This window comes from Myotis yumanensis, unplaced genomic scaffold (assembly GCF_028538775.1).
Source record: "Myotis yumanensis isolate MYYU_CA2020_CCGP unplaced genomic scaffold, mMyoYum1.0.hap1 SCAF_5, whole genome shotgun sequence".
In the NCBI taxonomy this organism is placed as follows: domain Eukaryota; kingdom Metazoa; phylum Chordata; class Mammalia; order Chiroptera; family Vespertilionidae; genus Myotis; species Myotis yumanensis.
In genome coordinates, this window is record NW_027223756.1 from 68,091,745 (window position 1) to 68,110,658 (window position 18,914).

Sequence of the window (18,914 nt, forward strand, 5' to 3'; positions counted from 1 at the left end):
GTGCCTCATTCCTGAGATGAATTCTCTATTTTCTGAATATGTATTGTCCTTCTTCTTGATTTTAACCATTTTTGTTGATGTGAATAAAAATGTATATTTTAACATTTGACATTTAATGTCTCATTCTCTTATTCTATTTATATGTTTATTCCACAATGATTTTGAAGAAACTGATAAATTTCACCAAATTTGCTATACTTCTTTAGAGTATCAGTGCACCAATAATTTAAACAAAGCAATTATTGATAAATGTTTTCATTTATCGTTAAATGTGTTAGATATATAAGCCCACACATGCATAGCAATTTTTTACAGAATTCAGTGAAATTTAGCATATATAATAACACAGTATTTACTTTGCAACAGTACTGTTCTTAGTGCTTTATACGTATTGACTCATTTAATCCTGATAATAATTCTTAAGGTAATTATTATTTGACAGATAAGGTGGCTCACACTCAGACAGGTTAAATGAGCTATTCAAGGTCACACAGCAAGCACAGGAGATAGAATTCAAACCCAAATAGTCTGACATTCCAGAGTACTCTCAACACTATGTGATACTGTCTTTCTAGCAATCAGTGAAGTTTATAGAATTATATAATTGCACTAAATTATATAAGGTCTATAGTTCAGAAAGCTACTTGCATTTTTTCCCTTTTTTTTGGTTAATCCTCATGTGAGGATATTTTTTTCCTTTGATTTTTAGAGAGAGTGGAAAGAGAGGGAGAGACACAGAGAGAGAAACATCAATGTGAGAGAGACACATCAATTGGTTGCCTCCCACACGTGCTCCGACCAGGGTCTGGAATCGAGCTTGCAACCAAGGTACATGCCCTTGACTGGAATTGAACCCGGGAACCTTAAGTCCATGGGGCCAATGCTTTACCCACTGAGCCAAACCAGTTAGGGCGCCACTTGCATTTTTTTAAAAAATATATTTTATTGACTTTTTACAGAGAGGAAGGGAGAGGGATAGAGAGTTAGAAACATCGATGAGAGAGAAACATCGATCAGCTGCCTCCTGCACACTCCCTACTGGGGACATGCCCGCAACCAAGGTACATGCCCTTGACCGGAATCGAACCTGGGACCCCCTGAGTCCGCAGGCTGATGCTCTATCCACTGAGCCAAACTGGTCAGGGCGCCACTTGCATTTTTTATCGTATTTGAAATAACTTAGAAAATTCATATCTAAAGGATACATCTTTTTTATTGTATCCTCTGAACCTCCCTTTAATTGGGGGACCGGACAGAGCTCTGGGTCCCTTGTTTAGAAAAAGTCAGTAAAAGAGGAAATAAGGATATGCAACAATTAAATTTTTTCTGCTGCCTTAAGTTGGTTGGGGATTTCTTTGGGGAAAATAACTTACTTTCTTGCCTATGAGGGCTGGTTGGTGCTTTCCCTATGTCTATATGATTTCAGGAAGTTCTCAAATAAAATTCAGTGGGAGTGGTTTGAAATTACAAAAATTTTATCTTTCCAACCCTTTGTTTTTTTCTCAGGAATCGGTCTTACATAAGATCCTCTTGAGGTTTGTATCTCTGAAAGTTAGTGATGGTGCTGGAGGTCTTCTACAGAAAAATTCTCTGTAAAAAACAGAAGTGATGGGTGATTGCCAGGACCTTTGACTTTCCAATAAAGAATTATACGATATTTTAAATATATGCTCTTATAAAAATGTATGTAAAAGGAGGTACATGGACATGATTCTGTAGCATTCTAAAGATTGAGAGTTCAGACATGCACTATTACATGCACTAACAAGTAAATAAAATGTTAAGATGGCATAGTTCAAGGTTATCAACCAACTAGAATTAGCTACAAAAGAAAAGGATCCTAACTACAATAGAGAAAATGCTGCAACAATAGTAGCTATGAAATATATCTATATATATATCTATATATATGTATCTATATCTATATATCTATATATAGACATATATAGATATATATTTCTTTTAAAATATATATACTGAATTTAAAATATATATTACTGGATTCACTATTTAAGTGGTTGGGTGTTAGTGAAACAGGAAGTACTAAAAGACATAGGAAATGGAATAAAGCATTATTATTCATTCTTTAAAAGAGTGATTGATTCTAGTAGTCAGCTAACTTCAAGCTCCTAATCAATGATAAATTTTTTAAAAGGAGTATTTATTTCTAATCTTTTGCATGCTTTCAGGACCATAGATGTTGCATCGAGCTCCTTGAATAAACACTTCTTTCTGTATTTGTTATGAGAGCTGCTGCAAATTAAAGTCAAGACAGGATGCCCCTCAGGATTCCAGGTCTTGGGGTACAGCCAGACTTAGCATTGAAGCAGTGTTCAGGGCATGATAACCACATAAACTGGCATATGTGTAAGGAATTACAGCTTTAACAAGCCAATTCATGAGGCTCTAAATCAGTGGTTTCAACCTTCCTAATGCCTCGACCCTTTAATACAGTTGCTCATGTTGTGGTGACCCCCAACCATAAAATTATTTTCGTGGCTACTTCATAACTGTAATTTTGCTACTGTTATGAATCACAATGTAAATATCTGATATGCAGGATGTATTTTCATTGTTACAAACTGAACATAATTAAAGCATTGTGATTAATCACAAAAACAATATGTAATTATATGTGTGTTTTCCGATGGTCTTAGGCTACCCCTGTGAAAGGGTCGTTTGACCCCCAAAGGGGGCGCGACCCACAGGTTGAGAACCGCTGTTCTAAATGGTGGAAACCATTCACCCTAGCAATCAGGAATGAAATGAGTCCCCATGTCTCAGGCCATTGCCCACCCCTAGAGGATAACATCTGCTTGAGAAGGCCCAGAGCCCTAGGGCATTCAGGTTCTCAGTCCCCTGGATAAGAGGAACTGCTTTTGGGGATGATTGGTCATGAGGAATCTAATTAGGGAGATCAGGTTATTGTGTTATGTCCAGAGGAAACGGAGATGTTGGAAAGGTCAATTTTTGCCTAAACTGTCAGATTAAAGTCAGCAGAATCTTCAGGCAGAGCTGATCCTAGAGGTTGCTACACTGATGGCTGTGCATGAACTGTTGCATTAACCTTGGACAACACATGCTGGCTCTATCTGTGACCACTTGACCTTGGCAAACCACTTGATTAAACAACGATCAAATTATGCTTGGTCTGCCCAACTCTGTTTAATCCATATCAGTAGCCGGGACCATGTAGCCTATAGTTAGCACTGATCCAAAGACATCTTAATAAGTCTTCAAAGGGGCCCAAATCTTCACATTTACACTGGATGAAAAGTCCAGGTGAATCACCAATCCACTTGCTTTTTTACCACAGTTTTTTGGAATATAGCTTCATGTACAAACTGTCACATAATGTATGCAATAAATAATAAATATTGCCTGGCCAGTGTGACTCAGGGTTGAGTGTCGACCCATGAAACAGGAGGTCATGGTTTGATTCCAGGTCAGTTCAGATGCCCGAATTTTAGACTCAGTTCCAAGTAGGGGGCATGCAAGAGGCAGCTGATTGATGATTCTCATCACTGATGTTTCTCTCTCTCTCTCTCTCCCTCTCCCTCTCCCTCTCCCTTCCTCTCTTTGAAATCAATAAAAACATACTAAAATAGAATAATAATAAGTACCAATTGATTGGCTGATTTTCACTAGTGAATTGCAATCACTATCATTAAATAATTTTTAACCTTTCCTTTCATCCATTAAGTCATTTATTCATTTGAAACATTTATAATGTGAAAGAAAAACAGTAAAATGGAGTTGGTATTGTCAAGAGAACAATCTAAAGTGGATCCAGGAGGTTTCTAGGAGACTGAGTTAACACACTCCCTCAATATGAAACTGAACTTTTGAACTGAGCTAAACCAACAGGTCCTGGACTGGCACTGCATCGCTGAATTCTCTATTACAAAATAAAAATTCCACCTAGCAATAGACATTAATCATGTACAGCATAATGTAAGTCTGCTTGCCAGCACCAATCACAGCTCTTTGAAAGCAACTTGTAACCCTCTTTGGAAGCCCCTCTTTTTCTGTCTTTATAAACTCTGCCCTTTCTTTCTCCCTGGGAACACAATTGGATTTCTACCCAAATCTCTATCTCTTGGATTTGCAATTCCTAAAACGACCCCCAAATAAAGCTTTTTGTTTGCTTTGCAGTTCTTGTTCAAAGTTGATATGTAAGTGCCAACTCTACAGCAGAACTATGTTAGGCACTAGAGAAACCAAGATGATGTAGTTGCTATTTTCCTGGAGCCCATGGTCTATGGAAGAGTCCTGTAGACAATGTATATATTCAGGATTCCTGTTACTCAGATAAAAGAGGCATCAGAATTATGAAAATCATCACATTCCAATCTTCTAGCCACTTGGATCCTGATCTGCTTTCTTATTGACAGCAGTCTCCTCACTGTAATCATACATGGCACAAGAGGCAAAGGAGCTTTCTCGGGCCTCTTCTATAAGGACACATAGTCCTAATCACTTCCCAGAGGCCCCACCTGCTAATACACCACATCGGGCATTAGGTTTTCAACATAGGAATTGGTGGTGGTTGGGGGGGGGGGGGGGGGGGGGGGCGGGCGGGAGGAAGGCCGCAAACATTCAAACTATAGAGACTTCCAGAGAAATTATTTTTTGATAAATGGAGAATCCTTTTTTCATTTAACATCTGGTATATTTGACCCATGAAAATAGGTGGTTTTCCTCTTTATAGGTTCATACATTTTCTCACTGCTGACATAGCTTCTAAATTCTAGGCCTCTCCTTTTGGGAAACCACCACCATGCAATTGATGAGAGCGGCTTCAGATGCTGACTGCAAAATAAAGAGGTAAACTCTGTTTCTTCTGTCCTTAGGCTTTATTTTCTCATTCTAAGGAAATATATAGTTTTCACTGGGCTGTTTATTCCCAAGGCTCTTAGACTCAAAGCACATTGCCATGGCGATCACTGCAGTAAAACTGTTTCTTTATATGCTTTTCTGCTTAGCTCCGGGAAAATTTGCTGGATTAAATTAGCCACAGGAGGGCTCCATTGCCGTTTGTGGGGGGAAAACCATTCTGCAGTTGTACTGTCCTAGCACACAATTGTATCTCTGCAGTTTTCAATAGCTCATAACTATTTATAAAGGCGAAATAACAGGACAGGGCATATAGCTCAGAGACATTTAGAATGTTCATTAAAAAATTCCAGATAATTTTCTGGAAATCTAGAAAATGTATTTTGTGAGAAATAGCACAAAAATGAGACCAGACATGATTAAGCTTTGATTTATTTATTTTTTATCTAAAGCATTTTAAAACTCACAGCAGCAGTTTATGTTCAGGATATGCAATTTATGGGTGTCTAATGCATAAAAAATACACTTACCGTTATGCATTATCCATTATATTTTTTTCCTGTCAACCAAAAAGGCTTTTATTATAATCCAGTCTGACAGGCCAGATGCTGCATATCTTTATTTTCATCTGTAACAGTGCTTCCTAACATCTGTCCACAGGACGATAATAGCTATTATAAGAAGAAAAGTATGAGACTCCCCGGTGAAACAAAATTGAATGCAATTCCTTACCGCAGAACTTATTAGCACCTCACTCTGAATCTCTTTGAGCAATGTATCATGTATGTTTGTGTCTCTTCTTTAGGGATTGAAAGCAAGTTTTCAAAAGTTACTGTATTAAAAAAAAATCTGAAAAGAGAAGGTAAAGTCTGGGACCATACCTATTCTGAGAAATGGTGAAAAAATATGGGAAATAGAAATTATTCTATGCCTGATACTTTTGGTATTTCCACTTGGATCTCACTCACAGAAGTCTCAGCAACTCCTATAGGAATTACAATATAGGGACAGACCCAGCAATAATCTGCACACCAGAGTTTTGAAGTTCTTGTTTTCCAGCAGCTATCAACGATTAAACTCATTATTTTATTTGTTTATTTATTTTTTTAATATATTTTTTTATTGACCTCAGAGAGGAAGGGAGAGGGAGAGAGAGAAACGTCAATGACGAGAAAGAATCATTGATTGGCTGCCCTCTGCACGTTCCCCACTGGAGATTGAGCCCACAACCCGGGCATGGCTATTTGTTTATTTTTAATTTGGAAAAAATGTAGTAAGTAGCCAGAGAGTCTAGTAAGTATAAAATTTCAGTGATGACTATGTTTGAGGATTAAAAAGCACATGAGGATAGATATTGGCTCTAGGGGGAGAAATTAGTTTTGACAGATCTACCCCTCAGGTCATATAGAAGAGATGAAGGAGCCACACTTCAAAATGCTAGGTTTTGTTGTTGTTTTTCAATCCTCACCTGAGGATATACTTTTATATATATATATATATATATATATATATATATATATTTGATTTTTTACAGAGAGGAAGGGAGAGGGATAGAGAGTTAGAAACATCGATGAGAGAGAAACATCGATCAGCTGCCTCCTGCACACCCCTCACTGGGGATGTGCCCGCAACCAAGGTACATGCCCTTGACCAGAATCGAACCTGGGACCCTTCAGTCTGCAGGCCGACACTCTATCCACTGAGCCAAACCGGTTAGGGCCTGAGGATATACTTTTATTGATTTTAAAGAGAGAGGGAGAGAGAGAGAGAGAGAGAGAAGAAGAGAGAAACATTTATGCGAGAGAGAAACATCCATTGGTTGCCTCCATTATGCAATCTGACTAGGGATTGAATCCGAAACCTGGGTACCTGCCACCCTGACCAGGAATCAAACCCACAACCTTTTGGTGTGTGGGATGATGCTCCAACCAACTGAGCCACACCAGCCAGGGGTGAACTGCTGGTTTTGAAGAAAAATTACTAGTCCTGATCATTTCCCAAGGATATTACTCTACAAATCAACAAACATAGGTAATATGCACTTTTTTAAAAAAAACAAAAAGGCATTTTTGTGGCTAAATAGCAGTTTATATCACATTTCCTAACAATTCCCTGAAATTCATAAGTGATTGCCTTTCTCTGAGCAGATAAATCAATTTTTCTTAGTTTTGACAGATCTACCCTCCAGGTCATTCCACTATTTTATTCCCTGCCTAGAGTGATTCTATTGACTATTCTTTTCCCTCTTTCACATTTCTCCCCTATACTCTTTAAACAGACCAAAAGATTAAAACACGGGACTGTGAAAATAGACGCTCCTTATGTAAAGATATGTCAGATCAAATCCTGCTGCCATGATAAAGAAATAAAGAGGTGAGCCCTGGCCGGTTTGGCTCTGTGGATAGAGCGTCGGCCTACGGACTCAAAGGTCCGGGGTTCGATTTCGGTCAAGGGCACATGCCCAGGTTGTGGGTTTGGTCCCCAGTAAGGGGCGTGGAAGAGGCAGCCGATGAAAGATTCCCTCTCATCATTGATGTTTCTATCTCTCCCTTTCCCTTCCTCTCTGAAATCGATAAAAATATGTTAAAAATTAAAAAAAAAGAAATGAAGAGGTGAAACAAACACAAGCTCGAACTCAGGAAAAACTTGTGGGAGAACACACTGGGACATGTATCTGCTAGACATGCTCTTCTGTTAGAGGTTCTTCTTAAGGGCTACTGAAATATGAAGATGATTGAATTCCCTGTCCCAGCTAACTCTTTTTTTTTCCCAGCAAACTCTTATGTCATCTTCCAATTTTTCCTACTGACATTATTCCCTTCAGTCAAAATGAGATGTTATATTAGCTCCTACTTTGACCACCCTTTAGCTTCCCTCACTTCTTCCCTTGTTTATGTTATTCTTCATCTCCACTTCCATTTTGGAAAGCTCTTCCCAGAGTTCTGAAGAAAACAATGTTGGTTTGTGTCCCCGACCCTTCACTTCCCAGCTATGTAATTGGACACATGACTTGATATCACTAAGCGTTATTTCCCCCATTTGTAACTGCAAATAACAATAGTACCCACTGCCCAAGGTTGTTGAAGAGATTAAGTAATAATATGTATGTAAAACATCATATTGAGCTATTGGTATTACACAACTGAAACAGGAACTATAAAGGAATATAGGCAGGTTTAGGGAATTTTTAGAATTGGGGTCCATGGAAAAACACAGGGCTACAGACTGGGGGAAGGTACATTTCCATAACACAAGGAAGCCAGGTGCAGTTACATCTCCATAAAATAAGGGAACTGGAAGTAGCCAAGAAAGGTCTATATTCACAAAATAAAGAAGGAGGAAGAAAGCCCAGAAGGAATAGGACAATGAGGGAGGAGGGACTCAGGAGTCACTATAGTAACCAATCTAAGGGAATAGTGACCAATCATTGCGGATATCAAGGCACCAGGATCTGCAGTCTTTATAAGCCACAGGGAAAAGGAACTCAGTGGGACCCTTCCCCCCTCCCCACAGGGGAGTCCATTCTGTGGGACTCTTTCCCCCTCCCCACGTGGGAGTCTGTACTTGTTCAACTCCGGCAGACAAAGAATCTAGGTTCCAGTCCAAAAATTCCGTATCATAACCTTCAAGTTTTAAATTCACTTCCCATTTCCTCATAAAGTCTTCTCTGTTAATCCATGTTGGAAAGGATACTTTTCTTTGTTAATTTCTTACAGCACTTATGATCATAAAATAAGTCTGTATATATATATAATTGATTTTTATATATTACAGCCTTAATATACATAGGGCCTTAATATAAATACATAGCCTTTTGTGTGCATGTTTTCTCATCTGAACTAGAGAGACATTTTCTGGATGGCAGAGAGTGTGTCTTATGCAGTATCTAGCACAGTGTTCTGTATATAGCAGACATCCCATAAATTATTATTAAATCAAAAAGTCAAATGGATAATTTAATGAATTGGTTGAGTGAATAAATGATTTAGGTGGTCAAAAACCAGTTTTGCTCCTCTTAATCCATTACTCACTTGGAAGGCCTAAAAATGCCTGAAGGAGTAAAGAGGATTTCTGGAAAATTCAGCCCCTGGAGACCCCAGCACCTGAGTGAGTGGCTGCCCAGGTGTGGGAGTGGGAGGCCAGAAAGGAGAGAGAAGCTGCAGCCCCACTTTCCCAGGCATGCCTTAGCCTTAACGTTTAATGAAGAATAAAATATTAACTTATTGCACCAGACTGAACATATGCATAACTGAATCAAGACTAATGTTTAATGACGTGACATTGCCGGAAGACTTCTTGTTATTTGAGAGTGACTTATGAGTTTTTATTCAAATGCAAGACAAAGAGCCTGCCCGAAATAGTGGACTTGAATAGTTAAGTGGGAAAAGATTGTTTTCTGATTTCACCCCAGGACTCCTGCTGCTAATGTAATTGTTCCATGAGGTTGATTTAGTGTTGACCTTGACCTGTTGAACAACAGCGAGAAGTAGAAGTGTTTGCAGGTGTTGTGTGTGGAAAACAGGTTCTTTCAGTGGATTGCCAGGAAAGCATTCCAAGGATCCCCACATGGGAGATGGTGGTGTGGCAAGATGATTTATTCGCTATGCAAAAATCAAAGGAGTTCCCCTCCTGAGTTTCAAATGTTCTATCTCCCTCTGTCCTGCCATGGAAAAAGTCCAGCCCTGTCTTAGGGCCAAAACAAAGCCAGAGGCCACTGTTTCTGTCCCATATTAAGGCTTAGTCCTTTGGAGCCTATGCTGTCTGCTGCAACCAGGTAGCAGCTAGCTAGACCCACAAGGTCACGTGTTCCTGGGTTGGAAAGCACATAAATGAACTGACCAGTGTGTTACCAGGAGAGAGGAAGAGGAGGAGGGGGTGAGAGAATGCTCTTTGTTCCCCTGGGGTTAAAACCAGGAGCTTTTTCAAAATACGCAACCAACTTCTAAGCTTTCCTGGGCTTGCATTGGGTCCATCCCCTAGCCCAGTGGTCGACAAACTGCGGCTCGAGAGGCACATGTGGCTCTTTGGCCCCTTGAGTGTGGCTCTTCCACAAAATACCACGTGCAGGTGCGCACGTACAGTGCGATTGAAACTTCGTGGCCCAAGCGCAGAAGTTGGTTTTTGGAAAGGAGATAGATGAAACAAGTATACAAGACAAGTGTGGATGGGAGAGTTGGAAGGGGTCGACCTCAGCTTAGGAGTACCCTAATTAAGTTAATAACAATGTACCTACCTATATAGGCCAGCTTAGGAGTACCCTAATTAAGTTAATAACAATGTACCTACCTATATAGTTTAAGTTTAAAAAATTTGGCTCTCACAAGAAATTTCAATCATTGTACTGTTGATATTTGGCTCTGTAGACTAATGAGTTTGCCCACCACTGCTCTAGGTCATATAGAAAAGATGAAGGAGCCACACTTTGAACTCCTCATCTTTTACTTCTTTCTCACCCCAAACTTCTCCCCTCTCCCCGCCTCAGTGACAGAACTGTGAAAAACTAATAAACGGTAGCCTCATTTAAAATGGAATTGGGAGTCTAGAAGAGACTGACCTCAACAGAAAATGAGTACCCTACATCTCGGACAGGAAGTGACAGTACTTCACTACCTCAGCAGGAGCAAGAAAAGACTCCTCCTTGCCTCGGAATAGCCAATGGGAGGCTGCCATAACTCAGCCAATGAAAAGTCACTATACTTTGAACTTTTGGACTCTTCTCCAGTGGACTCTTCCTTTATAAAAGGACTTCCTAGTCCATAAAAGAGATTCCTCTTCTTTGTTTCTTGGGCTTCCACAAGGTTCACCATTAGACTGCATGTCCCAAATTGCAGTTCTTTATTGTTCTGAATCAGCCTATTTTGCAGGAGAAATATCTGGTTGGCTATTTGTTTAAGGTGAACAAGATCCCCCTCATCTCCTGCAATGACCACCCTGGGTTACTGCCACGCTTTGGCTTCTTGGGCCTCATAGCACAAGTCAGGAGCAAGCACTCCAAGTTCCCAGGGCTCTCAGGGAAGTTCTGATTCTTCCAAAAATCTATTATATTAAAATATATATATGTGTCTATTGGGATGTAATTGTCAGTTGCCATGATATTCTGTGCAAACTGAAGCTATTTTATCCTGTGGGATGCTTTCAGAGAAGTCACCATGAAGTGTCTGTCACTGAATGAATTGCTATTATAACCAGTTTGTTTTCAGGTTGCACCTCCAGCTGTCCAGCCCTTGAGATTGTCATTTATATCAGCTGCACCTGAGACCAGTGCTCACAAATTATTACACGTGAAATGGTGAACTCTCACTTCAGAGTTCACTGGGATTATCTTGGGGAGGAAAAGATGTATTTTGAGGGCTGACCAAAATAGGACCTAGGTACATTTGTTTTCTTTTAATGCGTAGGGATTTGAGTAACAACAGAAGCCAGGTTTGGCTGTAGCATCATAACAATCACTGTTTCAGTGGCAAAAGGTAGAACTAAGCTCAGCATGTTTGTTTTGTCAGCTCTCCAATATCCTTTTCGCCTGTGACTCATTACTGCCCCTCCAGTCCCCACTGCCTCCCGTTATTTCCCACTTTAGATCCCTGCTAGTTCGCAATTCCTGGGCAGTGGCCCCTATCACAGATTTTTCTGTCCTTCTGTGATAGCTTATCAATGCTAAGATAACAGTACGGAAAAGACACAAATCAAGCTCATGCTACTCTTGAGCATCGGTGGCTGAATGCATCACATTTGAGGTTTGAGAGAAACTGCATTTAAATTGTAATGGTTAGGAAACCTTGGAAGATGCTAGTGTAGCATCAGTCTCAGCTCAAACCAGCACCATAAAGGATTTATTCTCATTGGGGATTTGGCTGGAGGATTTGTGGTACCCGAGGGAAAGAGGAATGTCAAGGACAGCTTGATGTTTGTCAAGCAGTAGATTTTCAGAGCACAGATTCTATAGCCTGAGGGCCTGGGGTCAGGTCCCAGTTCTACTACTTATGGGCTGGTTACTTAATCTCTGTGACTCCATTTCTAAAATGGGGATATTATTAGAAACATGCCTCTCAGGGGTGTTTTGGGTTAATTTGTGTAAACTCCCTGGAGCGGTGCATGGCACATATTATGTGTTTTTATCTGACAGCCATTGATATTATTTTATGTTTCTCCAGCCCTCTTTGGGGAACTGCTTTCTGGGCTGTGTGAGGAGAGGGGCACTGGGAGACCCAGGGACATGGGCAACATTGCATTTATTTATGATTGAAAAAGTGTGGCGCAGAGAGGGAAAAAGAACTATCTGCCTGATACCTTAGGAACATGACAGGGCTTTGGTGCAGCGACAACCCCAGGCTTCAGAACCTCCAGGATTTCTCTCTTTAGGAGCATGACAGACAGCACAGATTTCATGGAGGGACCAGCACCAGTGCTGGGGAAGGCAGCTGCAATGAAGAACTTGAGAGGACCATTTATTTGTGCACATACAAGACATCCCTGAGCACTCTCAGAAACACTCAAGGGAAACTTTTCAGGAGGCCAAAGCCCTGCATTATAAGGGCAAGAGAGGAATCAGTTTGACCTTACCTATAATTTGGTATGACCCTTCAGTATGCAAAAGCTGGCAAGCCCTTGGGAAACTCTGTATTGTTATACCAATACAGCGACGTCAGAAATCTACTGACTCTTGGAGACTCGTCTACTTCCTTTCTTGTTACCTTATCTTTACCACCTTCCTAGACTACACGGTGGTTCCCTGAATGTTTGAGGTTTTTTATATATATATATATTTCAGAGAGGAAGGGAGAAGGAGAGACAGAAACATCAATGATGAGAGAGAATCATCAATTGGCTGTCTCCTACTCTCCCCACTGGGGATAGAGCCCACAACCCAGGCATGTGCCATGACCGGGAATCGAACCATAATCTCCTGGTTCGTAGGTCGACGCTCAACCACTGAGCACACTGTCTAGATAAATGTTTGAGTTTTAAACATATTATTGGCATTATCTATGGGAATCAGAAACCAGGCTGGGAAGATATTTACTTATTGTCTCTACTCAGGGTTTGGGGTTGTTTCTCATGGATGCTGCCTTAAATCTACTGTCCTTGCCCTCTACACTTAATATTACTCATTAATAAAACAGTCACTAGAAATGCTGACACAGATACTATTAATAAAACTGAGATAATAATGGAGCAGCAATTGATGCCTCTTTGCTTGTGGATGATGTAATCTACTTTAACAGGTGTCACCTCAATGCCAGGTAAACATGAAGCGACCTGGGTGTGCTTCTGTCACATGTTCTTGACTGAATGAAGGTGTTGGCTCCTGGTACTTGGACTGATTCAGCTGCTGCTGCCCCAGTCAGGGTAGGCCTGTGATCAGTATCTAAGAGTTTGCTTCATATATGCTCGTGTTGTGTTTCCAGATAGATGATCATCCTTAGAGGCCATCATTCTTGGGGGCAAGTCCTTTTATACTTCGTGGGTATTTCTTTAGTATTTAGTAGAGTCCAGAACATAATAAAGGCTTAATAAATATTTTATTGCTTCTGTAAAAAAATTAGTGCAATGGAGCAAACATTTTCTTCTTCCAGTTCATGCAGTCTTTATATTCTTCTTGCTTGTGTGTTATTTCCACAGTAAGAAGGGATTAGTCCCATCTACTCCCCTTACTTCTCCACACCTCCCATTGGAATATGATGGTACAGACATTCTAGGGAAGACATTGCTGCCATGTCAACAATACTGAAACAAGGAGTGAGGGTTTGTCGTTGTTAAACTCAGATCTACTGTGAGTCAGCAGTGATGGTGAAAGCACACAGAATGCAGTCGCAGTCTGATGGGCCTGAGCAACATGAGACCGATGCATCAAAATGAACATGTGGTGGAACAGAATGCAGGACTGGAAAACAAGTCTTTACAGATGAATCCTTATTAATTTATACAATAAGTATATGTTATTTTGTCTCCCTTCTGCTGGAGCAAACTTCTGCTAACCATGCAATTATTAGACGTTTGCATGCATAATTCCCTTGTGTGTTTTTTTACGCACACTACATTTTGAGAATGCAATTGGAAATTAGATTTTTGCTCACAATTGCTCTCTTTTACTGCTTTGACAAAGACTTCTCTATGAGAATCACGTCTTTCTTTTCCCCAATGTTGAATACAGTACTAAATTTAATGAGCAGGCAACAGGATTCCTTAAACACAAAAGCTATTCAGCCTCCTACTCAGCTACTTCCACTCAAATGCTTCTTCTCAGTCCATTCCCTTCATTTTCCTTCTCAATTTCCCAGTTCTGGGCAGGAAATCTAGGGCTGTTTGAACCTCCCAACACTCATCTAGGAGACTGTCTTAGTTTGCCAAGGCTGCCATAACAAAATACACAGACTGAGTGGCTTAAACAACAGAAATGTGCTTTCTTCAATCCTGGAGGCTAGAGGTCTATGATCAAGCTGTCAGCAGGTCTGGTTTCTTCTGAGCCCTCTCTCCTTGGCTTGCAGATGGCTGCCTTCTCACCGTGTCCTCACATGGTCATCCTTCCACCTGTGTTTTCTGTGTCCTAATTTCTTGTTATAAGGACATTGGTCATACAGGATTATGGCCCATCTTTATGACCTCACTTTAACTTCATTCCCTTTTTAAAGGTACTCTCTCCAAATACAATCACAGTCTGAAGTACAGGGGTTAGAGCTTCATCATATGAATTCTGCAAGGATACATTCAGCCCATAACAGGGTGTTATTTGAAAATGTTGTTTCTGTCTTGTCTTGTTCTAATTAGAATAAAGATACATTAAGTGCCACACATAATTCTTCAAATATTGGAAGTAGTTCCCACCTTTCAGATACATAGCAAATAGTTTTCTTCTTTTCTCCTAAATAGTTAAATTAGTGATTTCCAATGAAGGCAGAACAGCTGCTAATAGCATTTTAGAAATTTTCTGGAAGTTTTTGGTTGTCACAATGATTGGAGGGTGCTACTCTGTAAGGCATAGTATTTGATTTTTTCTATAGTACCTATACATTAAACTACATTAAAAAATTACAATTCGCTTTCCTTTTGTTTATAGTTTATAAATGTAAAATGTATTTTGATTTTATTATATTTTACAATTTATATTACAACCAAGGCATTATATTGGTGTTTTAAATTTATAGATTAACTACCAATGAATTTTACATCATAATTATAATGGTGGCATTACAAAATATTTGTTTTAGAAAGAGCCTGGGTTTGATAGGGTTGAGACAATATACACTAGATGTTAAACTTCTCAAGGGCAGAATAGCCCTTATTCATTTTCCCCCCAAACTCGAAACCACCTATGATACACAGATGCTATTCAATGTATAGTTGTTAATTAAGTGAATGATATACTTTCATTTTTACTATTGTGAGGATGCTAAAGAAGCATCTGTATCACAATTAATATTTTCAGTGATTTCTGCATGCCTGGGTAATTTACTATTCATTAATAAATAATAAAAGACACGCGAGGTTGACTAAATATAAAGGTAGGAAGAAAAACAGAATACTTCATGTCCTGGTAGCCAGAGGAAGAATGTCAAGAAGGAGGGCAGTATCATAAGCCTGGATTCCTTGTTATTATATAGATTAATCTATAGGCTGAGGATTGCCTTACTTGATAATCACATGAAGTTGATTCTGAATGTTTTCCTGATGAAAGGGATTAGGATCCAAACTTAACCTCTCATTCCTCACCCCTACATCTAGGAAAACAAATAAAAAATATGCCTTTGGCAATGTCTGTGTGGCGGCCACATTCCCTGGAAAGCCGAATCTGAGGTCAGCAGGTAGGAAGTTGATGCGGGAATATCGTCCGGATTTACATCTGTGGACAGGAAGCAAAGGAAGTGGGGTTGTGCTGAGGAAGAAGTTGGACTGGAATGGAATCTTGCTTGAGAAAGGCCTCAGCTGACCCCACAGGGAGCACTGGAATGAAAGGCTTTTTGAATTTCCCAAGTTTTAGGGGTGAGGGTTGGACTTTCAGACCCCACATTAACCAGTCACGGAGTACATGCTGATCCCAGAAAGAGCGTGACCTGAGGAAACTGGCTTTTATCTGTTGACAACGTTCCGGTTCCCGGAGAGCTGTGAGCTTCCTGCACTCCCAGCCCTGTCTGAAGGGGGATTAGGGTGGCTAGTTACTGGCCCGCTGCATCCAAATCTGCTTTTCTGGCTTCCTGCTTAAAACCTGCAAGTACACGACAGATTCAAGCTTGTGATGTTAACTGTTATAAGCCAAATGGGGTCCTGATATGGTTACTCTGCCTGACTTGTGAAATCTCCTTATCTTCTCTTTGCAGATTTATAGTCTTGCTCTTCTTTTTTATTTTTTTCCTGAAAACCAATATAAAGAATGAGACCAATGTATCAAAATCTGAAAAAAGTCAATTTGATACCCCGTTGAGAGCAGATAGAAACATTTCTTTCCTTCCATAATAAAGAGAATTTTCCCCTTTGTGGGATTAAGGTGATAACATTTCTGATTCGGTGTGGGGACTGTCAGAATAAATAAAACAATTTTGCTTAAACACTTTCCTGTCAACTTCCTTTGAACCGAACCATCAAATTAAGCCTCTAAAGTTCACATTCAACTCCTTGTCCTCATCATCATATTTTGTTTACTGTTTTATTTATTTTTATTTTTTAAAAATATATTTTATTGATTTTTTAAAAATATATATTTTATTGATTTTTTACAGAGAGGAAGGGAGAGGGACAGAGAGTTAGAAACATCGATGAGAGAGAAACATCGACCAGCCACCTCCTGCACACCTCCTACTGGGGATGTGCCCGCAACCAAGGTACATACCCTTGACCGGAATTGAACCTGGGACCTTTCAGTCCGCAGGCCGATGCTCTATGCACTAAGCCAAACCGGTTAGGGCTGTTTACTGTTTTAAATAGAAATTTTGTTTATCCCCCACTTCTTGTTAGATACTTCTATTGGAAATTCTTAAATACTGTCCTCAGTTGATTCCCCCTCCCCATTCAAATTTCTCAGCTAAAAGACTTGGGCTCTTTATTCAAGCTAATTCTAGCTCTCTGACAATTGGAAAGGCCGGTGTTTCTTTTCTTGACTAGTAGAAGCTTTCTACTTTAGGACCAGAAAAATCTATTTTGGTTTTATACCAACAGCTGAAAAATTTGTGAGACAGTTGGCATAAAAATACACAGAAAATTCAAAGTAATATTGCTCATAGTGTTGCATGGCATCTTTTACCATATATTCACACAAAGTAATTTTATCATTACAGGAAAATAAATAAAGTCTCTACTTTTTACTTCCCTCAATTTTTTGACCAGAATGTTCTGATTATGTTACATTATGAAACATAATGTTCAAAAATGCATGTCCCATTTTTGTCTTACTCAGAATTTTAAACAGTTTCTTCAACATCTAAGGTGTCTAACATATATTTCTTCATTGGTTGGTTGCCTCCTACTATTCAAATCTTTAGCTTTGATTTTTCCATGTTGGTTCTCTATGCATGACTTTGGAAGGCAGATGACCTGAACAGGCTCTGGTGGGCACCCAGCAGCTTCCGAGAAGGGAGGTGGTGGGAGCTTCAGGGAGTTATTCTTCTGCGTTGGCTTTTCTTTTGTCCGGCTCTACATTATTTGTGAGATTCATTCATATTTTTGCAGACAGTTGTAGATCATTGTCTTTGCTGTTTTGGGGGTCATTTTTAAGCCTCCTTTTCCCTCATGCCTTACTTTGTATTTCATCATCAAATCATGTCAAATGTAATCTTAAAATAGACCTAAAATCTTGCTCCCTCCTGCCATCTTCTCAAACACCATCTAGGTTCCAGCCAGCAGTATTTCTAGCTTAAATGCTGCAACTGTCTTTCTAAAAAAATTATATTTAAATGATAGTTGTCATACAATATGATATTAGTTTCAGGTGTATAACACAGTGACCTTTACATACTGCAATTTTCCATTCCTGCTTCCCTCCAACCTTGTCTACACGTGCATCCAACATGACTTTTCAACCAAAGCATGTTAGCACATATTAGTCATTTGAAACATTTCCTGGAGACCCAGTGCATTCAGGATAATGCACCAAGCCCGCACGCGATCTATAGGGCTGCATATGACCTGGCTTCTGCCTAACACCTCCTTCTACCCTCTCCTACCACCTCCTCCAGCCCATTAGGTGCTTCCAGTTCCTCCAAAGAATCAAGCTCTTCCCTGTTCTCAACTTTGGTGTATGTTATTCTTCCTACTGGAACTAGTTTCCCACCCTCCCTTAATCTGGCAAATTCCAACTCAGTCATTTCTCCCAGAGGCTGCTTTCTCTACGGTACCTATCTATATTCAATCTCTTATCATTTTTTAAAATTTTATTTATTTTTCAATTATAGTTTAAATCCAATATTATTTTGTGTTAGTTTCAGGTGTACAGCATGATAGCTGGACAATCACATACTTTACAAAATGTTCCTCCTGACATCCAGTACCCACCTGGCACCATGCAGTTAATACAATATTGACTATATACGGTATTTGATGCTTTACATCCCCATGGCTACTTTGTAACTACCAATCTGTACTTCTCAACCCCTTCACCTTTTTCACCCCTCCCCTCAACCCCTCTTGTGGCGCTCCCTGTCATTTTCATTTGCAGTGATTGTCACAACCCACAGGTCACAGTGTGCTTGTTTAATGCTTGTCTTCCACCAGGCTGTGGGCACCATGGGGCCACGTCTGTTTTGTTTACTGTAGTGTCTAGCACAGTGTCTGGTTCATAATGGTACCTCCCCAAATATTTCTGGTATGAACAACTGGTTAACGTGGAGTTTCAGGAATTATAGAAAAGTTTAACAGAAAATGTATTAATGGGACTTTTGATTTATACCTTTTGCATCTGAAGCTGTTCAGCTGAAAATAGGTAAATTGAATATCAGGATTTCTGAGCTCCTTGAAGTTCAACCAATCAATATAGGCAGCCATTCACTCAATAAGCCGCTCTGGTCATAGCTCAATCTTTCATTTTATAGAAATACAGCCTCTGAATTAGAAGCAGCACAAACACTACTCCAGAATTCCAATCTGAAACTTTA